Below are 26,955 nucleotides of genomic sequence, written 5' to 3'. Positions count from 1 at the left end.
GTTGATTGTTTCACTGAAAGGCCAGATTCTGAACATGACTGAAAGGGAGTAAAACGTAAACTGTGTCAGTGTGCCAAGAGAAGTTGCCCAAGCTTTACTTTCAGCTATCTTTCAGGGGTTCCCAAACTTTTTTATGCCGTGGACTAATACCATTAAAGCAAGGGATCTGTGGACACCAGGTTGGGAACCCCTGGTCTAGAAGTTTTGCTCGTACAGTGTTACTGCACTGAATGTACTGATATTTTGTTCTTTTGGGAGCAGCTACTAGTGACAACAAGGCTCTACATGATTCATGAAAGGCTTTTAAATTGTAACTGGTCTGGGGTGAACTCCTTTGGATTGAACTGGGTTCGTAGGGTGCTTGTTTCATTTTCAAAGTTCTGATTGATGCAATAGGCAGTTCAATGCCATAAGTATGGATTTCAGCCTCCTGCTAATTCCTATGACTGCCAGGACTTGAGAAATAACTTGCATTTTATGCAAACATTTATCCATCTACACTGAAGGAAATAACTTATTGCCATTCTGTTTTTGATCTATATGCCAAAGGAACATTTTGTTTTCAAGAGAGCCTTTTTAGACAAAGCATTATGTTAAAAGAATTAACTTTGAGACCATCACAGCCAATGTTAAGATTTCTATGCTTTTCTAGTCATAGAAAAGTGCAAAGAATTTTTTCATCATCTTGATCTTGTTACTGATCCATCCTTTTGCAGCTGTCCTGCTTTTCAATGTAAAGGTAACTGAGATTCTTCCTGACATTTTGGCTTGGATTTGATGCTATTAAAGAATTGCCGGTTAATACTTGGACCCTATACACCCTACAGGACTGAAATGCATTCACCAACTCTGCCAGGTGAACCATGCATTCTAGATCTAAAACCATTAGCCTATAAAATCTACAATGCTTAAATTTTACTCTCCCTGGTAGAAGGATGGTGGCGAATAGAATATTCTTCATTCGCAGGTGTTTGGTGTTTCTTGCTGCACGTACTTTTTGAACTATTTTTGAATGTACATTGAACTTTGACCTAAGAATACGGGTAACGCACTATAAATTATTCTATCACTACATGACTTTTCCAAAAGAGAATGATTTTCATAAGCATTAAATATTGTTGTATAGGGGTTGCCAAGAGTTCATCATTTGGGTTTGATAAGTAAGATTATTTGCATATGACATACAAATTCACAACTTAACTCTAGCTATTAGCATCAAAAGATGTAGGTATTTTGCAGGATGCATCTGACGGGTATCCTTCCTTCACCCCATCCAACACCTTGCATCTATACATGCCTTTTAGCAATATTAGACTTTTGCATTGCGAGGTTTCTGCTGATCTTGCCACAGTTATCCACCCATGTGTTGTCCATTTTTAAAAAATGTTCTTTTAATTTTATTGAGATACTGCACGGAATTGGCATACCAAATCACACTGCCTAGCAATCCCCCGATTTAATCCTTGCCTAATCACAGGACAATTTACAATGGCCACTTAACCCACCAACCAGTATGTCTTTGGACTGTGGGAGGCAACTGGAGTATCTGGAGGAAACCCACGTGGTCATGGAGAGAACGTACAAACTCCTTACAGGCAGCGGTGGGAATTGAGCGTGTACTGAAAAGCATTGCGCTAACCGTTATGCGACCGTGTTTTACCCCGTCAGGAAAAGATAACTTAAGATTTTTCCTCTTTGAAAGGACATCATTGATGTTAACTTTTTGGCAAGCTGTCACACTGAAACTTTGAAGTCGTTTCAAACTTATTCATATTAAATGGATCTATTTGACGTTTTACTGATTTGTTTAGTGATACAGTCCAGAGTAGGCCCTCCCAGCCCTTTGAGACACATCAGCCCAGCAACTCCTGGCAACGGCGATTAACCATAACCTAATCATGGGGCAATTTACAATGACCAATTAACTTACCTGGTACGCCTTTGGACTGTGGAAAGAAAGCAGAGTACCTGGGGAAAACTCACGCCTTCCATGGGGAGGATGAATACAAAATCTTTACAGATTGAACTTTGAACTCCGATGCCCCAAGCTGTAATATCGCCATGCTAACCACTATGCTACTGTAGGGCAAGGTAGCACTGAATTACAATTTAGATATTCATGTGTATACGATGGCAATTGAAAATGAACATCTTGTCTACTTCCTGTTTATTTGAAAGTTGAAGTCATTGATTTGGATTTTTACTTTAGCCCAATAAAAACCCATTTGGGGGACCATACTGGTCTTGACATCTTGGAGGAGGAAGAAGCTTTCTATAATTCCAACTTCTATTTTTATTGATACCATCTATACTGAGATGCAGTGAAAAGTATTGTTTTTGTGCTATCCAAGCAGATCATAGCATATTTAAGTGCTTTGAGATTTAAAAAAAACTGAATGCAGAATATAGCTACAGAGAAAGTGCAATGCAGGTAGACAAAGTCACAACAAGCTAAATTAGGAGATTGAGAATTCATCTTTTAATGTCTTGGACCCAGCAGGTAAGTGCAATTGCAAAGAAATCATGGCAGTGTCTTTACTTCCTTAGGAGTGTATGGAGATTTGGCATGACATCTTAAAACATTAACAAACTTCTACAGATGTGTAGTGGAGAGTGTATTGACTGGCTGCATCATGTCCTGGTATGGAAACACCAATGACTTTGAATGGAAAGTCCTACAAAAGGTAGCAGATTCGGCCCAGTACATCAAGGGTAGAGCCCTCCCAACCACTGAGCACATCTACGTGAAACGCTGCTGTAGGAAAGCAGCATCCATCAGAGATCCTCACCACCCAGGACACGCACTTTTCTCACTGCTACCATCAGATCAAAGCTACGAGAGTCTCAGGACTCGCATCACCAGGTTCAAGAGTAGTTACTACCTCACAACAACCAGGCACTTGAACAACACTGCCCATCAATTGAGGTGTTCCCACAACCAATGATTTCACTTTAAGGAATCTTTATCATGTTATTTCATGTTCTCGTTATTTATTGCTATTTATTTATATTTGCATTTGCATAGTTTGTGGCCTTCTGCACTCTGGTTTATTGATCCTGTTATAGTTACTATTCTATAGATTTGCTGAATATGCCCACAAGAAAACGAATCCCAGAGTTGTATATGTTAACATGCAAAAGTATGGGCACCCCGGTCAAAATTTCTGTTACTGTGAGTAGCTGAGCGAGTAAAAGCTGACCTGATTTCCAAAAGGCATAAAGTTAAAGATGACGCGTTTCTTTAATATTTTAAGCAAGATTACTTTTATTTCCATCTTTTACAGTTTCCAAATAACAAAAAATGAAAAGGGTCCGAAGCAAAAGTTTGGGCACCCTGCATGGTCAGTACTCAGTAACACCCCCTTTGGCAAGTATCACAGCTCGTAAACGCTTTCTGTAGCCAGCTAAGAGTCTTTCAATTCTTGTTTGGGGGATTTTCGCCCATTCTTCCTTGCAAAAGGCTTCTAGTTCTGAGAGATTCTTGGGCTGTCTTGCATGCACTGCTCCTTTGAGGTCTATCCACAGATTTTCGATGATGTTTAGGTCGGGGGACTGTGAGGGCCATGGCAAAACCTTCAGCTTGCACCTCTTGAGGTGGTCCATTGTGGATTTTGAGGTGTGTTTAGGATCATTATCCTGTTCTAGAAGCCATCCTCTTTTCATCTTCAGCATTTTTACAGACGATGTGATGTTTGCTTCCAGAATTTGCTGGTATTTAATTGAATTTATTCTTCCCTCTACCAGTGAAATGTTCCCCATGTCACTGGCTGCAACACAAGCCCAAAGCATGATCGATCCACCCCTGTGCTTAACTGTTGGAGAGGTGTTCTTTTCATGAAATTCTGCACCCTTTTTTCTCCAAACATACCTTTGCTCATTGCAGCCAAAAAGGTCTATTTTAACTTCATCTGTCCACAGGACTTGTTTCCAAAATGCATTAGGCTTGTTTAGATGTTCCTTTGCAAACTTCTGATGCTGTATTTTGTGGTGAGGATGCAGAAAAGCTTTTCTTCTCTTGACTCTTCCATGAAGGTCATATTTGTGCAGGTGTCACTGCACAGTAGAACAGTGCACCACCACTCCAGAGTCTGCTAAATCTTCCTGAAGGTCTTTTGCAGTCAAACGGGGGTTTTGATTTGCCTTTCTAGCAATCCTACGAGTAGTTCTCTCGGAAAGTTTTCTTGGTCTTCCAGACCTCAACTTGACCTCCACCATTCCTGTTAACTGCCATTTCTTAATTACATTACGAACTGAGGAAACAGCTACCTGAAAACACTTTGCTATCTTCCTATAGCCTTCTCCTGCTTTGTGGGCATTATTTATTTTAATTTTCAGAGCGGTAGGCAGCTGCTTAGAGGAGCCCATGGTTGCTGATTGTTGGGACAAGGTTTGAGGAGTCAGGGTATTTAGAAAGCTTTGAAATTTGCATCACCTGGCCTTTCCTAATGATGACTGTAAACAAGCCATAGCCCTAACAAGCTAATTAAGGTCTGAGACCTTGGTAAGAGTTATCTGAGAGCTCAAATCTCTTGGGGTGCCCAAATTTTTGCATGGTGCTCCTTTCCTTTTTTTCACTCTAAAATTGTACAAAACAAAAATCGGGACTACAGAGCGGCGTGGGAGCTGAATTCTGAAGGAAGGCAGTTTTTTAAAAAACTTCTTCGAGTGCAAGAAGGACGAGACTGCACAGGCAGTAACAGGACAGCGGGGAGAGTTTAAAAAGGAGACCACCCTATACAGCGGGCAGCTGTCGGAGTGGGCAGTGGAGTGAGCGGTAGCAGAGTGTAGGGCTTTGGCTTCAATGGGCTTCAGCGGTAAACGGGAAGAGGCGAGAGCGAAGCGCCAACTCTTTTTTTCTCTCCCCCCCCCCTCGCGAATTGACCTGGACAGACAGGAACAGCAGGGCTCTCACAGCTAACGGAACGAGCTAACGGTTTAAAAAATTCCTCTGTTTGGCGAGGTAAGTGGGTGAGTAGACTTATTTTTCCTGTTTCATTCCTGTAGAATTAGATAGCATGCCTGCAGGGTTAGTGCTTTGTTTAGGGTGTCAGATGTGGGAATCCTGGGAGACCTCCAGCTTCCCTGATGACCACATCTGCACCAGGTGCACCGAGATGCAGCTCCTCAGAGACCGTGTTAGGGATCTGGAGCTGCAGCTTGACGACCTACTGCTTATCAGGGAAAGTGAAGAGGTGATAGACAGGAGCTACAGGGAGGTAGTCATCCCTAGGCTACAGGGGTCAGAAAACTGGGTCGCTGTCAAGAGAGGGAAGGGAAGTGCCCGGATAGTGGAGAGCACACCTGTGGCTGTCCCCCTCAGCAACAAATATCTTGTTCTAGATGCTGTTGAGGGGGATGACCTGACAGGGGACGCCCATGGTGACCGGGTCTCTGGCACTGAGCCTGGCGCTGTTGTGCAGGAGAGAAGGAGGGAGAAGAGAAATGCAGTAGTCATGGGGGATTCCATAGTCAGGGGAATGGACAGGAGATTCTGTGAGCCTGACAGAGATACCTGCATGGTGTGTTGCCTCCCAGGTGCCAGGGTACGGGATGTCTCGGATCGGGTCCTGAATATTCTAAAGGGGGAGGGTGAGCAGCCAGTTGGCTTGGTACATGTTGGTATCAATGACATAGATAGGACAAAGGAGGAGGTCCTGAACAGAGATTTCTGGGAGCTAGGAAGGAAGCTGAGAAGCAGGACCGCCAGGGTAGTAATCTCGGGATTGTTACCTGTGCCACATGCTAGCGAGGGCAAGAATAGTAGGATCAGGCAGATGAATGCCTGGCTGAGAGACTGGTGCAGGGGGCAGGGCTTCAGATTCTTAGATCATTGCGATCTCCTCTGGGGGAAGTATGACCTGTTCAAAATGGACAGGTTACACCTGAACCCGAAGGGGACCAATATCCTGGCGGGAAAGTTTAATAGAGCTGTTAGGGAGGGTTTAAGCTAATTTGGCAGGGGGATGGGAACCGGAATGATAGAGCGGAGGAGGGAGAAAATAGAAATAAATCTCAGATAGTGAGCAGTGAAGATGTCAGGAAAGACAGGCAGGTGATGGGGCAAATTTGTAGCCATTGGGATGGGTTGCAGTGCAATAAAGTTACAGTGAAATCAAAGCGAAAAGTACCAAATACTGGTCTTAAGGTGTTATACTTAAATGCATGCAGCATAAGGAATAAGGTGGATGATCTTGTCGTACAGCTACAGATTGGCAGGTATGATATTGTGGCCATCACTGAGACGTGGCTAAAGGATGCATGTCACTGGGAGCTGAACGTCCAAGGATACACGGTGTCTTGGAAGGATAGGCAGATAGGCAGAGGGGGAGGTGTGGCTTTATTGGTAAGAAATGATATTAAATCATTAGAAAGAGGTGATATAGGATCGGAAGGCACAGAATCTTTATGGGTTGAGCTAAGAAATCGCAGGGGTAAAAGGACCCTGATGGCAGTTATTTATAGGCGTCCAAACAGCTGCAGTGATGTGGACTACAAATTACAACAGGAAATAGAAAAGGCTTGTCAGAAGGGCAGTGTTATGATAATTGTGGGGGATTTTAACATGCGAGTGGATTGGGAAAATCAGGTCGGCACTGGATCTCAAGAGAGAGAATTTGTAGAATGTCTGCAAGATGGCTTTTTAGAACAGCTTGTTGTCGAGCCCACTAGGGGATTGGCTGTACTGGATTGGGTATTGTGTAATGAACCAGAGGTGAATAGAGAGATTGAGGTGAAGGAACCCTTAGGAGGCAGTGATCATAACATGATTGAGTTCACTGTGAAATTTGAAAAAGAGAAGCTGAAATCTGATGTGTCGGTATTTCAGTGGAGTAAAGGAAATTACAGTGGCATGAGAGAGGAACTGGCCAAAGTTGACTGGAAAGGGACACTGGCGAGAAAGACGGCAGAGCAGCAGTGGCTGGAGTTTATGCGAGAAGTGAGGAAGGTGCAAGACAGGTATATTCCAAAAAAGAAGAAATTTTCGAATGGAAAAAGGATGCAACCGTGGTTGACAAGAGAAGTCAAAGCCAAAGTTAAAGCAAAGGAGAGGGCATACAAGGAAGCAAAAATTAGTGGGAAGACAGAGGATTGGGAAGTTTTTAAAAGCTTACAAAAGGAAACTAAGACAGTCATTAAGAGGGAAAAAATTAACTATGAAAGGAAACTAGCAAATAATATTAAAGAGGATACTAAAAGCTTTTTCAAGTATATAAAGAGTAAAAGGCAGGTGAGAGTAGATATAGGACTGATAGAAAGTGATGCTGGAGAAATTGTAATGGGAGATAAGGAGATGGCGGAGGAACTGATTGAGTATTTTGCATCAGTCTTCACTGAGGAAGACATCAGCAGTATACCAGACACTCAAGGGTGGCAGGGAAGAGAAGTGTGCGCAGTCACAATTACGACAGAGAAAGTACTCAGGAAGCTGAATAGTCTAAAGGTAGATAAATCTCCTGGACAAGACGGAATGCACCCTCGTGTTCTGAAGGAAGTAGCTGTGGAGATTGCAGAGGCATTAGTGATGATCTTTCAAAAGTCAATAGATTCTGGCATGGTTCCAGAGGACTGGAAGATTGCAAATGTCACTCCGCTATTTAAGAAGGGGGCAAGGAAGCAAAATGGAAATTATAGACCTGTTAGCTTGACAACGGTGGTTGGGAAGTTGTTAGAGTCGATTGTCAAGGATGCGGTTACGGAGTACTTGGAGGCATATGACAAGATAGGCAGAAGTCAGCATGGATTCCTTAAAGGAAAATCCTGCCTGACAAACCTATTACAATTTTTTGAGGAAATTACAAGTAGGCTAGACAAGAGAGATGCGGTGGGTATTGTATATTTGGATTTTCAGAAGGCCTTTGATAAGGTGCCACACATAAGGCTACTTAACAAGATAAGAGCCCATGGAATTACGGGAAAGTTACATACGCGGATAGAGCATTGGCTGATTGGCAGGAAACAGAGAGTGGGAATAATCCTATTCTGTTTGGCTGCCGGTTACCAGTGGTGTTCCACAGGGGTCCGTGTTGGGGCCATTTCTTTTTACAGTGTACATCAATGATTTGGATTATGGAATAGATGGCTTTCTGGCTAAGTTTGCTGACGATACAAAGATAGGTGGAGGGGCCGTTAGTGCTAAGGAAACGGAGAGTCTGCAGAGAGACTTGGATAGATTGGAAAAATGGGCAAAGAAGTGGCAAATGAAATACAGTGTTGGAATGTGTATGGTTATGCACTTTGGCAGAAGAAATAAACGGGCAGACTACTATTTAAATGGGGAGAGAATTCAAAGTTCTGAGATGCAACGGGACTTGGGTGTCCTCCTACAGGATACCCTTAAGGTTAACCTCCAGGTTGAGTCGGTAGTGAAGAAGGCGAATGCAATGTTGGCATTCATTTCTAGAGGAATAGAGTATAGGAGCAGGGATGTGATGTTGAGGCTCTATAAGGCGCCGGTGAGACCTCACTTGGAGTACTGTGGGCAGTTTTGGTCTCCTTATTTAAGAAAGGATGCTCTGACGTTGGAGAGGGTACAGAGAAGATTCACTAGAATGATTTTTGGAATGAGAGGGTTAACATATGAGGAACGTTTGTCTGCTCTTGGACTGTATTCCTTGGAGTTTGGAAGAATGAGGGGAGACCTCATAGAAACATTTCGAATGTTGAAAGGCATGGACAGAGTGGATGTGGCAAAGTTGTTTCCCATGATGGGGGAGTCTAGTACGAGAGGGCATGACTTGAGGATTGAAGGGCGCCCATTCAGAACAGAAATGCGAAGTCAGAGGGTGGTGAATCTATGGAATTTGTTGCCACGGTCAGCAGTGGAGGCCGTGTATTGGGTATATTTAAGGCAGAGATTGATAGGTATCTGAGTAGCCAGGGCATCAAAGGTTATGGTGAGAAGGCGAGGGAGTGGGACTAAATGGGAGAATGGATCAGCTCATGATAAAATGGCGGAGTAGACTCGATGGGCCGAATAGCTGACTTCTGCTCCTTTGTCTTATGCTCTTATAATACACTAATCTTGCTTAAAATGTTGAAAAGAATGTTTTATCTTTAATTTTATGACTTTTGGAGATCAGTTCATCTTCTACTCACTTAACTAGTCACAGTCACAGAAATTTTGACCGGGGTGCCCAAACTTTTGCATGCCACTGTATATGTACTTCGGTAATAAAATTTACTTTGAACTTTGATCTTTACTGTCTTCTCAAGAGTCTGATAACAGAGTAGAGCTTAGTGTTACGTGCTTTCAAACATTTGTATCTATTGCCCAATGGGAGAAGAGAGAGTGATAAGGTTGGGGTGGGGATGATGTTAGCTGCTTTCCTGTGACAGCAGATAGTGCAAATAGCGTCAATGGAGTAGAGGCTGGCTTGTATGATAGACAGGACTGCATTCACGACACTGCACTCTCTTGTGGTTTTAGGCAGAACAGTTGCCATGCCAAACTGTGCTGATTCTGAATAGGCTGATTTCAATGGTGCAGATATAAACATTGAAAAGAGCCATAGGAGACGTGCCAAATTTCCCTAGCCATCTGAGCAAGTAGTAACTTTGGTGCGCTTCCTTGACTGTTGTCTCTACATGGCTAGACCAAGATAAATTGTTGAAAATATTTACAACTAGGGATTTGAAACTCCCAGCCATCTTCTCCTCAGCACCATTGATACAGAGAGTGACGTATATGCAACACTGCTTCCTGAAGTCAGTGACTAGGTCTAGAAACTTGGAGATGAGATTGACTGGATTATGAAGGCCGAGATGTAGTAGTAAACAAAACCTAGGTTTTTCAGAGATGAATGGTGGTGCAGGGAGATGGTGTCCACTGTGGACCTGTTTCACTGGTTAGGTGAACTGCAGTGAGTTGACGTGTGCCGTGACCAGCCTCTCGAAGCACCTCAGAATAGTTTGTGAAATACCCGAGGCAACAGCATTTTTCCTGCTACTGTACAATTTGGGCTCAGGACTAAGTTTGAACACTTGGAATCACTTGCCTTGGGTTCAGCTGTAGAGTGTGATAACTTGTGTGAGATACTACCTGGTTGCTGAATCCATACTTCCTTAACCACATGCCGCTCAGGAAAGAAATTTGTACAGATGTCATTAAGTCCTAAATCAGTAATCGAATTCATGCTCACATTGCATGAGTCAAGTACCAATTGAAACATTAGCTGTCTAAAGAACGAGGTGTTTTTCTTCTAAATTGCATTCTTGATTTAATCCCAATGACAAATGTCATTACGGGTATTGTTCTGCCTTTGTGTCCCTGAAACAATTTGGAAGTGGCTATTAGTAAGAAACTTTTGAAAATAAGCTTACAGCCTTGATGGCTAATATAGGAAATCTTGTTCCATGAAGGACATACTTAGGAAGAATATAATGGAGTTTTGTGAGCAGGTTTGCACCCCATATCTAAGCAAGGATGTGTTGGCATTCAAGAATGTCTCATTGGGATTAACAAGAAATATCCTGGGAATGAAAGTGTTAATGTATGATGGCTCTATACTCACTAGAGTTTAGAAGAACAGGGGAGGGGTGAACTCATTGAAACCTACCAAATATTGAAAGACCTAGATAGTACGAATGCTTCCAATAATGGGGGAGTCTACGGCCAGAGGGCACAACATCAGAATAGAAGGACGTCCCTTTCGAACAGAGGTAAGTAATTTCCTTATCCAGAGGCTGGTGAATTTGTGAAATTCATTGACACAGATGGCTGCAGAGGCCGAGACATTGGGTATGTTTAAAGCAGAGGTTGATAATTTCTTAATTAGTAAAGGTGTCAAAGGTCGAGGGGAGAAAGCAGGAGAATGAGGTTGGGGGGAAAATAAATCAGAATCAGCCTTATTATCACTGGCACATGATGTGGAATTTGTTAATTTAGCAGCAGCAGTTCAATGTAATACATAACCCAGAAGAGAAAAAAATAATAATAACAAATAAATAAGTAAATCAATTACAGTTGAATAGATTAAAAATGTGCAAAAATTAGAAATACTGTATGTTTAAAAAAAAAGTGAGGTAGTGTCCAAGGGTTCAAAGTCCATTTAGGAATTGGATGGAAGAGGGGAAGAAGCTGTTCCTGAATCACTGAGCGTGTGTCTTCAGGCTTCTGTATGTCCTACCTGATGGTAACAGTGAGAAAAGGTCTTGCCCATTGCTGGAGGTCCTTAACAATGGACGCTGCCTTTCTGAGACACCGCTCCCTAAGGATGTCCTGGGTACTTTGTAGGCTAGTACCCAAGATGGAACTGACCAGATTTACAACCCTCTGCAGCTTCGTTCGGTCCTGCGCGGTAGCCCCATCCCTCCATACCAGACAGTGATGCAGCCTGTCAGAATGCTCTCAACGGTACAACTATAGAAGATTTTGAGTGTATTTGTTGACATGCCAAATCGCTTCAAACTCCTAATGAAGTATAGCCGCTGTCTTTCCTTCTGTATAACTACATCGATATGTTGGGACCAGGTTAGATCCTCAGAGATCTTGACACCCAGGAATCAGCAATGATCAAATGGCAGAACAGACTTGATGGGCCAAATAGCCTTATTCAGCTCCTATGGCTTGTACCATTCTACTTATAAGCCATGGTGAAGATTACATCTGAACATTAAATCATCATCCTTGGAAATATAAAATCTATTCAAAACTTCATGCTTAACTCCCAGGGAACAGAACCATTTTTTTCAGACTGTTCATTTTACTTACATTGAGGCTGGTGTCTGAATGTATGTGTGTAGGTACAAGCACACAGTGATTTTCCTGGTGATCCTTGCTGGACCAGGCCCTGCAATAATTGTCTTACTTGGAGAAGATGCCTAACAATCTAATGTACACACACAAATGGTAGCTACAACTACAGATGACAACAAGTAAAGATTTCATGAGTGTAAGTGATTTCTTTAAGGATGCTTGAGAAGTTATCATCCTTTGTAGTGTTATGATTAAAGGGGCATTTATACTTGAATCCTGTGCTCTTTTGTAGAGCAGTAACCATGTCTTGCTATCTTCCTTTCTCCCATTTCCCTCCCCCACCCTGTTTTAAAACCAAGTGCTAAGAAATTCCATGTCACGTTGGGCATGTCATTGAAACCGAGTTTTGTTTTTCAAGCTCTGCAACCTTACTCTGGCTGACACTTGAGCAGAAACATTTTGAACCAGACATTAATCAATTCTTGTGATGCTTCCTTCATTGAAACTGAACAGTTGGAACTGCATCTTAATATAAATTTTGGCCAACACAGAACAATGGTACTGAATGTTTAAAGTGGCAATGGCCTGGTACCATGTGACTAGCCAGCTGTTTTGCTCTGTGATTTAAGCTCCTTTTCTGTGCAAATGGAACAGAAACTAGCCATTTTCAAAGGAAATGCTTGTAGTACTTTTTCCTGTCCTTTCAAAGATTTTGTTTAAATTTTCTTGAAAGAAAATAGTCACATGCTACTTATTATATTCTGTTCATCACAGCAAATAAAATAACTATCAGGAACACGAGGTGATTAATTTCCAAATTGTTGAAATTCAAGCCCATATTACCAGCTTTGTGACTTTTTTCCCCCAAATTAAATTACAATCATTTAGAAGCTGGGTTATTTATTTTCCTTGTATGCAGTGCATTTGTGCAAGTCTGTGAATTGCTGGGTTCACATGAAATTAATATTCAACCAGACAGAACACGGTCAAAGTTTAAATAAAACTTTTGCTGAGTGGAAATCTACCCTTTTAAAAATAAATCATTCAATTTGCCCCACTAGATATATTAGAAGTGCCTCGTTGGCATTGCGACAAGGGGATAAAAAGAGAGCCCGCTTGAATCAGGGCAATGAAGGTACTAGATCATAACTCCCGCAGGGTGGAAGGGGTGGTGTGGGAGCAGCCTGTCAGAACTACAAATCCCAGCAGCCGCCGCGCTGACTAGCCCAAGCAATTGATAACTGGCGAGGGGGTTCTATTTGATCCTCATTCCTTTCCCGCCACTAACGCCTTCACACAGTGTTTTAAAGCATTAGTCAATAAATTTAGAGGAAATAATCATTATTTTTGTAATACTATGTTTTTTTGGAGTTATAAAGCTGTTTATATTTTACAATGCTCCCCCCATATTCTGCGTTGCATTGGTTCCATCCGCCAGGCTCGTCTCTAGGGCTGAGCCATTCACTCATCTGGTGGAGTCTAAATTTGGTCAAAGAACAATTCCACATGAATCGCCAGTAAAAGGTGGTATAATCTTAAATATAGCTTGAAAATGCTGGTTTCAAAACTTAATTTGTAGAAAGCGAATAAGAACTGTTCTGCTAACGGCGGTCGTCTCAGTTAATATCAACCCCTCCCCCTTTCCTACCACTCTTCTCCCCGTTGATTTCCCAAGCTCGTGGCCATTCGGGTTTCTGGAAACACGCAGAATAAATGGGGGGGATATACTGTTCTTTCCCCCCCCCCCGGGTCCAACAGCGAAATAATTCATTTAGATCTGATCCAGTTTCTACAACGGTAATTTTTTGAAATAGTAAAAAAACATTGGAGAGGTGGAAGCATAAAGTGAAAGGTGGGCTTGGAAGAAGTGATGAGGGAAGACATCAATTTCCCCCGCAAGCTGCTGGTCGGTGGCCGTGCCCAGTGGTTATATAAGGCTCGGAGTGGTCCTCGTTGCTCAGTTGCCTGGAGTGCGTTACTAAGGAGACGGTGACAAGAGGAGCACACTGATGGTGGCGGTGGGTGCATCCGTTTGTCAGCTGCGGGAGCCCCTTAGCAGCTGCGATACAAGTTCCCGGGCTGGGGCCGGTGGGGTGGGGGAGGCCGGCCACAGTAGTTCTTTGCCGGTTAACTTTTCAGCGTGGTGTCTGTCGGAGCGTGAAGGCGATGAGTTGCTCAGCGAAAGCGCTGCCTCCTCAGCGGGACCTCGCAAGTCCTCTCCCGGCTCCCAAGGCACACTGGAGCGGGGGAGGCTGCATGGTGCGGCCTGTGAGTAAGGGGGGGATAGTTGAGGGCCACTTGTTGCCAGTGTCCCCTCCTTCACCTCAACTGCCCGGCCGGAACTCCTGATGGCTCGCACTGACTTGTGTGACCAGTATCCCCGCAGACCCACCTTTGCCAGCCACAGTCGTAGGGAAAATGTGTTTGTTCTTTTAGCTGCATTTTTATTTGCCCCTGCCAAAATTCACTGGTTGATAATCTGATATCGTGCTGCACAAATACAGGAGTGATTGATTTTCTTTTCAGCAGAATTGCAAATAGGGGAGGGTGGCCTCCCAAGGTGTCCTTTTAACGTCCAAATATAGTTGCAGGACAGGAATATTATGCAGGCCTCTTTCAGTCACCCGATCAAAAACCACTAGGAGGTGCACAAGATGTGTCTGGATCACCCCTTTCATTTCTTCTTGATCCCTCCCCTCAGAGCCTCACTCTCACTCACTTTATTATGTTACCAGACAGTTGCTTCTTCCCCCTCTGTCACTCCCACTTCCCCTGGCCCCCATCCCCTGACCACTCTTGCTCTGTTGCCCACTCTTCACTTAACATCCCCCAGTCTGTCGCCCCCACTCCGCCGGCCCCTCCTCAGTCTGTCACCCCCACTCCCATTCCCTTCCCTAATCAGTTGCACCCCACTCCGCCAGCTCCTCCCCAGCCTGTTGCCCCCACTCCGCCGGCCCCTCCCCGGCCTGTTGCCCCCACTCCGCCGGCCCCTCCCCGGCCTGTTGCCCCCACTCCGCCGGCCCCTCCCCGGCCTGTTGCCCCCACTCCGCCGGCCCCTCCCCGGCCTGTTGCCCCCACTCCATCATTCCCTTCCCTAATTAGTCGTACCCCAGTTTCCCAGCCCCTCCCCTTATTATCCCAATTTTCTGGTTCCCTACCCCTCTCACTAGCCATTTCCCCAGACCCGCTCCTATTCCTTCCCTATCTACTTCCCCAGGGCCCCCTCCCCCCGGTTCCCGATCCTCCCTCTCTCTCTCTCCCCCCCCCCCATCTGTTGCCCTCCATTTAGACCCCTCTTCCATCTGTCGGACCTTACCCCCACCTGTTGAGCTCCACTTTCCAGGCTCCTCCCATCCGTTGTCATCACTTCCTCCTCTGCTCTCTGTGGTCCCCACCTCCCCGGCCCCTCAGCCTTCTGTGACCCCCACCACCGCAACCCCCTCGGCCCCCCTGCCCTCTGTGACCCCCCCCAGCCCCCTCCTCGGCCCCCCTGCCCTCTGTGACTCCCCCCAGCCCCCTCCTCGGCCCCTCTGCCCTCTGGGATCCCCCAGCCCCCTCCTCGGCCCCCCTGCCCTCTGTGACCCCCCCCCAGCCCCCTCCTCGGCCCCTCCTCCGCCCCCCTGCCCTCTGTGACCCCCCCCAGCCCCCTCCTCGGGCCCCCCCTGCCCTCTGTGACCCCCCCCAGCCCCCTCCTCGGCCCCCCTGCCCTCTGTGACCCCCCAGCCCCCTCGGCCCCCCTGCCCTCTGTGACCCCCCCAGCCCCCTCCTCGGCCCCCCTGCCCTCTGTGACCCCCCAGCCCCCTCCTCGGCCCCCCTGCCCTCTGTGACCCCCCAGCCCCCTCCTCGGCCCCCCTGCCCTCTGTGACCCCCCAGCCCCCTCCTCGGCCCCCCTGCCCTCTGTGACCCCCCAGCCCCCTCCTCGGCCCCCCTGCCCTCTGTGACCCCCCAGCCCCCTCCTCGGCCCCCCTGCCCTCTGTGACCCCCCAGCCCCCTCCTCGGCCCCCCTGCCCTCTGTGACCCCCCAGCCCCCTCCTCGGCACCCCCCCCCAGCCCCCTCCTCGGCACCCCCCCCCCAGCCCCCTCCTCGGCACCCCCCCCCAGCCCCCTCCTCGGCCCCCCCCCCAGCCCCCTCCTCGGCCCCCCTCCTCGGCCCCTCTGCGACCCCCCCCAGCCCCCTCCTCGGCCCCTCTGCCCTCTGTGGCCCCCAGCCCCCTCCTCAGCCCCTCTGCGACCCCCCCAGCCCCCTCCTCGGCCCTCTGCGACTCCCCCCCCAGCCCCCTCCTCGGCCCCTCTGCCCTCTGTGGCCCCCAGCCCCCTCCTCGGCCCCTCTGCTCTCTGCGACGGCCACCTTTTGTGGCCCCTCTGTCCTTCTCATCTGTGTCTGTCACTCCCACCAGCCCCTCCCCTACTGTTACAGCCCACTGCTCTCTGGTCCCTTTCCAGTCACCCTCATTGACCCCTTCCGATTCGTTGCTCCCTCCTCCTCTGACCCTCTGTTGCCCCACCCCACATCCTCTCCCTCTTTCTTGACCACTCCCTCTGTCTCCCAGTCCTTCCCTGGCACCCCCAGCACTCGGTCCCATCGCTACCGGCCCCTCTGCCCTTTGTTGCACCATTAGAAATTGAGTTCTTATTTATCACCACTTCACATCTGGGCCTTGAGTTTTAAGTACTGTATCCTTTTGCTCTTCATTCTAATATTTATTTATTAAAGGGTATTTCTCTATTTCTTATGTGCCACAGGTATTGCCCGCTTAGCTGATACTGTGTCTGGAAACTTCAGAATCACGTTTAATATCACCGGCATATGTCGTGAAATTTACTGATGCACTTCCTTTAAGGAGTTATATTGTTCAGGTTCATATTGTTTGAGGTGACTGATAGAAACAATTTGTCAGATAAAATGGTGGCATGATTTGGAGTTTAAAATTTAACGTGCTTTCATTTGGCAGGAAATAGTATGCATGTTGTATTTCTAGTCTCCTTGCCCAAACGACCTAGGGAGTAGAAGGAATAAACAATGTGGGAGCTTTTCTTGCAGATACTCCTGTAAGGAAGATGTATGAGAAGGAGACATCTTCATTTGTTGGTTAGATGTTTATTTTTAATTCATTTTTAAAGATGAGGCTTGACTTGAGAAGATGATAGTAAGCCAGCTGCTGCTGTTTAATTTAATTAAGGTGCTTCTATGCTGCGGTGGAGTAGGGAGTTTGAAGACAGCACTGAAGGAATGAGCTATGCTTCCAAATCTGGATCTGTCTGCTTTCAGAGAGAACACTTAAGGGGTGGTGCCATTGTTTTTCCAGGTCATAGTGGTTCATGGCTTGGGACATACAGGCAGAAATTTGTGACTGATAACTCTTACTAAGAATAGTCTGAAACAATTTTAATGTACCTGCAATCGGGTAATTTCTGACATACTGGGATTTATATTTAAATTATGTCTCCACTGGATGCCTGTTTACCTGTAGAGTCCAGGCATCCATTGATCAAGATCTCAACAACTTTTCTTCATTGAAGATTAAATAAAAATGAGAAAAGGAACAAGTCTGAAAGAAAACTGAAGCGCTTTTCATATTTGGAAGAGGAAGTAATCTTTCTTAATGAGCACTTGCTACTTTCTAGTTTGTTCATGTACACTAGTGAAAGTAAAGATCCAAAGGTGACTTTTTATGATGTGTTGTAATATATTAATGTTCTGTGATCATTTTTTTCTACTAAATGTTGACGTGCAACAGTTCATCAACTACCTTCATATTTCTGATAGTCGGCAGAAATGAATGTTGGTGGAAGGCCCCTGGAAATTTGCTAACAGAAGCTTCAGTGAGGCATGTCATGAACAACTATCTCCGGTGCAGAGAGATCTTACTAAATGTAAGGTCTCTTGTAATCAACCCATTGGTATTTTGACCTGGCTATGTTGCCCTTTACCGCCTGCTTTTTCCCTTCAGAAATGAGTTCTCTTAATTTGTGTCCTTGGCTTAGTGCTACATGCAGCCCTCCTTGAGAATGCATGGGAACTGGTTTGCAAACTGCAGGCTTATTGAGTATTTTCCTGATGCGGTCTGTTTTGCACAGTCAGAACGTTTAACTAAGATATTTCTGTCAGGATCCTTAAGATATTGCAACACAGCCTCGAATTGCTGTGGGATTCCTGAATGTTTTCTTTGGCATCGGGTCAACCATAGGCAAGGAAAGCTGCTGCTTGCCCTCTGTATGAGAAGATGAATTACTGTTTTACTGTACTAGGATAACTTGGAAGAACCACTACACGTAGCATTGGCAGAGATTAAGAGACTTTACAGAGTGGTTTGGTGATGCTGGGCAACTCATGAATGAAATAAATTCAAAAGCAAAATACTGTGGATGCTAGAAATCTGTGATTACCTGAATCAAGAAACTGCCAATCTCTGTATGTTGCAGCTGGTGAGAAGAGAAATTACAAATCTACCACCTTGTTATCAATCTACATTTTTCAGAAGCATTATCCACGATAGTAATGGGAGGAGTATACACCATGCAGTTGAGTTGTAGAGACAGCCCAATTGTTACACTAAGGACAGTACTCCTTGTTTTTGGCAGTACCATTGTCCTAAATGGGATAGATTCAGAACCGGGTAACCATGAGATGCAACGTCCCATAGCAACAGCAGAACTGTTAATTTAATAATGTGACATGTGTCACATTCTATCGAAGAAGTCAAAAGAAACCAATTGTTGTTCAGTGAAAAGTCCAGAAAAAGATGGTAGGAGCAAGCAGCAGACACACTAAAATTGATGTTGGAATACAGAAAGAAAAACTGAGCTCAGCAATACCACATAAATGGATTAGAACAAAGACATTTAAAAAAAAACTGTAGGTACTATAAATCTGAAATAGAAAATGCTGGAAGCACAGCAGGTCAGGTAGCGTCTATGATGAAAGAACACTTTAAAGGAGAAACCAGAAACAGAAAATGGGAATAGTGATAAAGGGTCTGCACTGTTTCTCATTCCACAAATGCCACATTTCCAGCATTTCCTGTTCATGCTGATCAAAGCTTTTCATCCCTGTCTCATCAATTGGTGAATAGTGGGCTATAATTAACTGTCCAATAAGATCCAAGAACATTCCCATTCTCAATAATTGCATGCTCAGCATCTGAGTGCTAAAGATGTGGCTGAAGCATCTGAAATGGTCTTGAGCGCAAATGGCCAAGTGGTTGATTGCTTATTATTGTAAAGAAGGCCATTTGGCCCATTGGTTCATGACAGTTTACAGTGGAACAATCCCATCTGTCTGCTTCCTATTTCCCTGTAGTCCTTCAGTATTCTTCCTCACACGCCCAACTAGTTCTCACTGATTCTTCTGCCGTTTATCACACTCTGAGTTTACTGTGGCCAATTCATGGACGAGCACATTTTTGGGTACGAGAAGAGAGCTCAGAGGAAACCCACATGACGATAGATAGATCATTCAAGCTCCGCGTACATAACACCCAATGTCAGAATTGAGCCCACATTCTTGGGATTCCAAAAAACAGTCCTAACTGTTAAATCACAGTGTCATGATACGGATGCCCTGAGTTCCTTGAGGTCTTTGCTATTTATAAAACTCAGGCATCAGCCAGTTTGGGTCACTTCATGTAAAACCAAGACACAGCTGAAAACACTGGATATAGCAATGGTTGATAAATTGGACAGCATCTGAACTGGAGACTTGAACTCATAATTAGCTACATCTTTGACCATGCTTTTCCAATTTATTTAAAATACTGGAATCAATCTGACAATGTGGACAATTGCTTAGCTGGGTTAAAGCCATAAAAATCAGGACAAAACCAGTCTGGCTATTTCTTACTTCATCGGTCATCACAATGAAGGGAGGTGTCATTTACAGAGATATTTTGTGATACATGCTTCCAAAAACCTGCTTGCTATTGTTCAGGTAAAGTTTCTACTGGAGACTTAGCTGCAGCGGAAGGAACATCGCAATTGTCCAAACTCTTCTTACGTAACAACCTGGCCATTCTGATGCGTTCTTCTACAGACTTTCTCTTTCCCTCTATCCCTCTCACTTGGCCTAGTTATCATCCTGAACCATTAATTTTTCTCTGTTCATGAACGCTGCTCGACTTCCTGAGTATACAGAGCAAAGTTTTCGTTTTTATCTCAGATTTCCAATATCTGTTCTTTGTATATTTTTGACACTGAAGTTAGATGCTTAACCAAAGGGCTGTAATGGTTCAATATGGCAGCTTGCCAATGGCATCTTCAATTTGCTGGCTGGGTGGGGGGTAATACTTTCTTTTCTTAAGAAGTACATTGTAAGTGATGTATCATGATTAAATAAAAGTTTCTTTAATGTTGATTTTTAGGCTGAAATTTATTTTTAACAGGAGTAGAAGCTACTTTTTTGAAGAATTATAACTTGAGTCAATACGCATGTATATTGTAAATAATGGTTATCTGATTTTATTTAAAGCAACATTTCCTTTAGGTTTCCCCCACCCCAGATCCTTGAATTTTATGTATTTTGTTCTTCAAGACTGGACCCAAATGAGGGATTTACCAAAGGCTGTAAGCTAGGGAAGTTTAATCTCTCAGCTCACCCCTGGGGAATTCCTCATTGTGCTCAGAAGCTGGCTATAATGCAAGACTCTTATCAGGATCAGTGGCATATATTGTGAAGTTTGTTGTCTTTGCAGCAGCAATACAATGATAACAGAGGAAAAAAAACTGAATTGCAGTAAATATATTAAACTAAATAAGTAGTGCAAAAAAGAAATTTAAAAAAATAGTGAAAGTGTTCATAGGTTCAATGTCTATCCAGAAATCCTTTGACAGAGGAAAGTAACCTGTTCCTGAATCGTTGAGTGTATGCCTTCAGGCTTCTGTACCTCCTTCCTAATGGTAGCAATGAGAAGGGCATGTGGTGAGTGATGGGGGTCCTTACTGCTGGTCACCGCCTTTTTAAGGCATCACTCCTTGAAGACGTTCTGGATACTACGGAGGATAATGCCCATGATGGAGCTGACTGATTTTACAACTCTGCAGCTTACTTGGATCCTGTGCAGGTTCCCTTCTCCCCCAACCATACCAATGGTGATGCAGCCAGTTAGAATGCCCTTCACGGTACATCTGAAGAAACTTGCGAGTGTTTTTGGTGACATACCAAATCTCCTCAAATTCCTAATGAAACATAGCTGCTGTCGTGCCTTCTTTGTAGCTGCATTGATATGTTGGGTCTAGGTTAGATCATCAGAGATTTTGACACCCAGGAACTTGAAATTACTCACTCTTTCCACTTCTGATCCCTCTATGAGGACTTGTGTGTGTTCCCTCGTCTTACCCTTTCGAGAAGTCCACAATCAGTTGTTTGGTCCTACTGATGTTGAGTTCAAGGTGGTTGCTGTGACACCACTCAGTTAGCTGGTATATCTCACTCCTGTACATCTCTAGTCTAAGATTCTGCCAACAATGGTTATATTGTCAACAAATGACTTTAAGCCAATTGCTTCATTTGAAGGTTGATGAGGTCATAATAGTTATCTTGTTTAGGCTCAATGTATCCTAGTCATGTGACACATTGACCATTTCATTGAGGAAATTGTCACTAGAAAAGTATTAAGTGAGTAGTAATCTTTAGTTCATTAGATTTTGTTTGGAAAATATGTTTTGCGTTGGTGGGGTTGGGAGAAGGGAGTGTAGAAAATTCTGGTATAAGCAAAACACTATTGCATTGAAATATAACCTGCTGCTACCATAGTAATTAAATTCACCAACATTACTCATCAGACCTCATATTTAAATTACAAATTTTGGAAAGAGAAAGGCAAAGACTGGCCAATATTTTGAGTGGTACTCAAGTTGGAACTGGCATTTTCTATCTTTTCATTGCCTATATAAACAATTCCTCTGTTGTATCTTGAAAAATTACTTTATGTTAATTGGGTTTTAAAGATCTAAAGCTTTCATAAACACACGCTGCTAGAACCCCAGTGCCTTATAGAAGAAGCCTTGGTTGTGGTATGACCAGAATTTATATTGGATGATATATTGTTGTAAACTTCAACATGGTCTCTAAATCTAAGACTACTACAAGATTCCACAGATGCATTGATGATAGATTCTGAAGTGCAAGCACTGGCATAACCAACCAACTCTGTCATTGTGAAATAGAGCTGTGATGTTTTCCAGATTCTTAATCTTTTTTTCCTGGAGTAACTTCAGTTGCAATTGAGCCAACTGATTTCCATGGGAATTGTATTTCTTCCAGCGCTGTCCTAATGACTACAAGACAAGCTTGTGAGTGCACAACTTGAGCGTTAGGACTTGTTCACACAGCCTTTGCACTTTGGCAATCAATCTAGATGACTGAAGCACAAAGCTTGGATTTCAGGGCAGGAATGATGCAAGCATAGACTATCCAGTGTGATAGATTAGACGTAATTACTGACATACTGTTGACTGTTGGACCTTGCTTTGTGCTGAACTGGGCTGTGTATGCAGGAGATTATTGACAGATTTTTTAAAGATTGTTTTATGATCCTTTACTGTATTTGATAAATTGGTTATTGTACAGAGTGCATACTGTAATCAAAGTGTGCAATTTGGAGCAAACCCCTTGCAATAGTTTTAAAATCTTGTTATTTGTGATGTTTCTCTTTTCAACATTCTCCCCATATCTACTGCCCAGATAACCATTCCCCCAATCTAAAACTTAACCCTAAATAGTGTGTATATTTGTAATTTTTTAAGGATAAAGATTAAAGCATTGCTCTGTTAAAAGTTGCCATTGGTGTTAGGAGTCCATAAGGTGAATAGCTTAATCATCCAAATCAGATTAACATTTGTACTTTTTCTTTTAGCCTCATTTCTTTCTTATACGCTATCCTTCCCCTCCACCCTCAACCCCATAATTGTAGCTGCACCCATGGAGATGGGGCAAAATGCATGGCATTGTGATCCATATAGGAACCAACATGTACTCTACCTTTTCTGTGGCCTTTGGAAGCAGCCTGAATGGTATATGTTTAAATGAATCTCTTGGTTAGTTCTGGCAACTCTCAGTGATATGCTGTGGCAATTGACCTAAATTGATTTGCTGATGGTGAGATAATTGCTTTGTTTCTGACTCCAGGATTTTCTGGACATTTGTCTATGTCCAGAAGCTTGGTAGATGGGAGAATAGAGTTTTTAAATTTTCTTTTCACTTGTAAAATAATAATAACAAGCTGTGTACATTTGACTTTCAATGTAGAGGGATGATGGGAAGAAAAGTGTCACAGTAAATAGATTTTAAAATAATATTGGAAACATTGTGGCTAGAATTTTACATCACTCTGATTATACTATTGGTGCACTTCAGCTGCAGAAACAAAAGAATGCTTTGTATATTTTCACCTTTCCTGCCTATTAACTCATAGTTGTTTACATATTAGCTGGCATATGGTGTATATGATGCATTGAATAGGAATTCAGCAAGTGTGTCAAAAATCATCTCACTCAGAGAATTGGTCCAGCATTCATTTCATTGTCTTGCAATGTCTGGCAGCAAGACTAATCTAGTCTGTCTCTTAAAAAGACTGAAGAAGCTGGAAATCTGAAATAAGAAAATGGAAATTGTGAAGCATTTTGGAATGAGGAAGAAGTGAATAATTTTGTTTTGGGTTATCTTCCACCAGAACTGGTTAAGTTCGGAAGATGAGGTACTGAGCTTACATTATGCTTCACTGGAATAACGTAGGTGCCTAGAGACAAGCAGGTCAGTATGGTCATCAGCGTTTTTCCGACATGCCCTGCAGTTGTTGTTTGCTTTGGAAAGCTCAGACTGAATCTGTTTCCATCACCCTTTAAGGCAATGCATTCCTGATCATGGCAACTCTGCATGTTAAAAAAAAACACATTTTCCTGGAATCACCCCTGTTTCTTCTGCCAGTTGCTTAAAATCTGTCTTCTGGTCCTTGGGTTGTTTTGCCTAGGTATAGTTTCTCTTCTTTCGCTCTGTCTGGGCCTTACTTATCTGAATGCTTGTACAAAATTACTTCTCAACCCTTGAAGAACAATGCTATAACAAAAACAATATACTAGATGTACTCAGCAGATAGATGCATCTCTGGGAAGAGAAACCAAGTCAACGTTTCAGGTCAGAGAACCTAAATCTGAGTATTTCCAAGATTTTCTATTTTTGTTTTAGATTTCCAGCATCTATGTTCTGTTTTTGATTTTTGTGAAAAATTTTGCTTTCAATTTATCCATGTAATGGAAGTCCCTTATCCTCAGGACATTTCTGCTTTGATTATGTTGGCTGCTTTACCAAGCTAGCGAGAAACATACATAGAATCCATGCAGGGGAGGTTAGTTGCTGTGATGTGTTGAGCTGTGTCCACAGCTCTGCAGTTTCTTGTGGTCACAAGCAGAACAGTTGCCATTCCAAGCCATGATATATCTGAATAAGACGTGTTCTATGTATGGTGCATTGACAAAAATTGTTGAAGGTCAAAAGGAACATGCCAAATTTCTTTAGCCTCTTGAGAAAGTAGAGGGGCTAGTGAGCTTTCTTGGCCATGGTGCCCATATTGTTGGACCAAGGCACTTAGGATCTTGGAATTTGAATCTCTCAGCCCTCTCAAACTCTGCACCATTCATGTAAACAGGATGTGCATATGCGCTGACTCTCCCCACCCCTTCCTGAAGACCAGCTCTTTTGGTTTGCTGACATTGAGGGATAGATTGTTGTCATGACACCATCTCTTTAGGCTCTCTATCTCCTTCATGTACTCCAACTCATTGTTATTTCAGATATGGCCCATAACGGTGTATCGTCTATAAATTTGTAGATGGAATTACGGCAGAATCTAGCCACGTAGTCACGAGTGTATGGGATGAATGCAGCTTCATGGGGCGCCAATGTTGAGGATAATCATGGTGGAAATGTTGTACCTACCCTTAATGATTATAGTCTGTTGATCGGGAAGTCAAGGATCCAATTGCAAAGGGAGGTTGATTCCCAGGCGTAGGGGTTTGGAGACAAATTTGCTTGAAACTATAGTATTGAAGACAATGCTGTATTCAGTAAACAATAGTTTGACATGGGTGTCTTCACAGTTCAGATGCTCCAGAGATGAGTATAGGGCCATAGAATTGTTTCTGTGGTAGCTGGATTACAATAGGTCAAACTTGTCTGGGAAGCTAGAGTTAATGCTTGCCATGATCAGCCTCACAAAGCACTTCAAGATAGTGAGTGTCAGAGCTACTGGCTGATGGTCCTTATGGCGTGTTACTGTTTTTTTAAAAACAGTCAAGATAATAGTGGTCATTTTAATGCCGGTCAGAACCTCACATTGAAGTAGGGAATGTTAGTATATCTGCACTCATCACCTCCAGCTCTTCTGCATGGGATCTAAGCATATGGCCAAGGACATTATCCAGTCCGAGTTTTTTCAGTGGGTTCACACTCCAGAAGACTGACCTTACATCTGCAATGGTGACTGTGGGTCCAGTGCATCACTGCTATAGGTTTGGGTGGTATTATTCCAATTCCCTTCTGCTCAGAATGGGCATAGAATGGAATAAGTTCACCAGGAAGAGGTGCGCTGTTGTCAGCAATTTGATTCTTCATGTTGCAAGACTTTCAATTTGGCCAGAAGTAATTGATTAGTAGGCCAAACCATTTTAGCAACCATTGTAGATTCATAAAGACAGTGCCTTAGCTGGGTTGCACCTCAAGGGAGGCGAGTTTTGATTGGGAATAAATGCACAGTAACCAATTGTTATACACTTGTATGGGTTGGTGGAAATTTTGTTTTCCAAAAAGATTCATAAATTCATTATTAGTAAAAAGTGTTAAAACATTTTTTGCTTATTTTATAGTTTAGCCGTGAGTTCCAATCTACAAAGCACAATAATTTCCTGAAGAATTTAAATGCAACTTTGCCCAGATTAGACCATTGAGATTTTTTTATTGACTTTACCTGGTTACTTACGTGGCCAAAGTAAATGTTTAGACTGCCAGATTCCAATTTATATATTTAAGTTTTGGTGTCCATCACACTAGTCCAGTTATTTAGTCTTAGCAAAATATATATAAAAAAGGAACATTTATTAGTTTCCCTGCTCTTCATTTTCAAGAAGTTCTGAGATATCAAGAATATTTGTGGAGCAGTTGAAGGCCCAGAGAAAACAAGTTTTGTATTGCTCACAGGCTGTGCAGAACACAATTCTAACATTCTGATGCATCTTTTTCAGATATTTCTACGCTCATTCTTTGCGCTTGGTACTTATTTTGATCACTTTTGTGTGTGTGTGTGTGGGGGGGGGGGGGGGGGGGGGGTGGTCTTTACAGTGACCTGAAAAGGATAGGTTGGATTAGCAGCTAAACATTACAATTCTGATCCACATTGCTTTTGAGCAATGCCACAGAATCTGTTGGCAAGAATGTAAAACTATTAAGTATTCCACTATGGAAAATGCTGTAGTTTTTAAAAATTCCTAAAAACACTTGGTGCTACCCAAGTACTTTTTATGCTTCTAAGTAGTCTGAGAAAGTTTACTCAGTGCAGATTTGGCTGCAGTCCATTCTGTTAAACGATCAGTAGTTTTCAACTAAAGTCATTCAATTCCTTGGTAATCAAGAGTGGAAAAAGTAGGATTTTTTTCATATCAAAGTTTCTAAATGCTATAGAATGTAATTTTGTGCACGTTGTTGTACTAGCCACTTCCCAATTTTTCTACCTGTTTATATTACACATTTAGGCCAAATCTCCATGTGTAAGTTGTCCTGTGGCACAATTCCCCAATCCCTGTCCAAGGATATTTGTTGTCAATATCTAGCTGCTTACCTATTGGTTAGTTTTTGTGACTATCATTTCTAATTTTTTCTTTCATTATTATTAACTGTAATTTTATGGTCATGGTCTGAGTCGACGTTCCCCCTAAGTTTCACACTAATTCCTGTTGTCTATGTAAAATACATCTCCTTCTGCCGCTGTCTGTAAGGAGTTCATGCGTTCTTCCTGTAATCATGTGGGTTTCCTCAGGGTGCTCTGGTTTCCTCCCACAGTCCAAAGATATACCAGTTGGTAGGTTAGTTGGTCATTGTAAATTGTCCTGTGATTAGGTCGGGATTAAATTGGGGGTTCTTGGGCAGCGTGGCGTGAAGGCCTGGAAGGGCCTATTCTGTGCTGTATCTCAATAAAAGAAAATAGAACAACAAGATATTTCAATCAACACAATGTTGCTACCCCAGACAATAGTTGGAAACACTGAACAAATAGCAA

General features: G+C 43.4%; 1 protein-coding gene across 2 annotated transcripts in view; it reads left to right on the top strand.

Annotated features, from left to right (window-relative positions):
* Positions 1-13,644: 13,644 nt before the first annotated feature.
* The window catches only part of fam53c (family with sequence similarity 53 member C), a 106,364-nt gene continuing 93,053 nt past the window's right edge, over positions 13,645-26,955 (top strand). The window contains exon 1 of one of the 2 annotated variants that reach the window (XM_072263596.1): positions 13,645-13,713. The gene's annotated coding sequence lies outside the window, so the exon portion shown is untranslated. The remainder of the gene's footprint in view (positions 13,714-26,955) is intronic. The other variant, XM_072263597.1, reaches the window with a different exon arrangement.

The sequence above is a fragment of the Mobula birostris genome, chromosome 7 (assembly GCF_030028105.1).
Source record: "Mobula birostris isolate sMobBir1 chromosome 7, sMobBir1.hap1, whole genome shotgun sequence".
Classification (NCBI taxonomy): domain Eukaryota; kingdom Metazoa; phylum Chordata; class Chondrichthyes; order Myliobatiformes; family Myliobatidae; genus Mobula; species Mobula birostris.
This window is presented reverse-complemented; position numbering and strand designations above follow the sequence as displayed.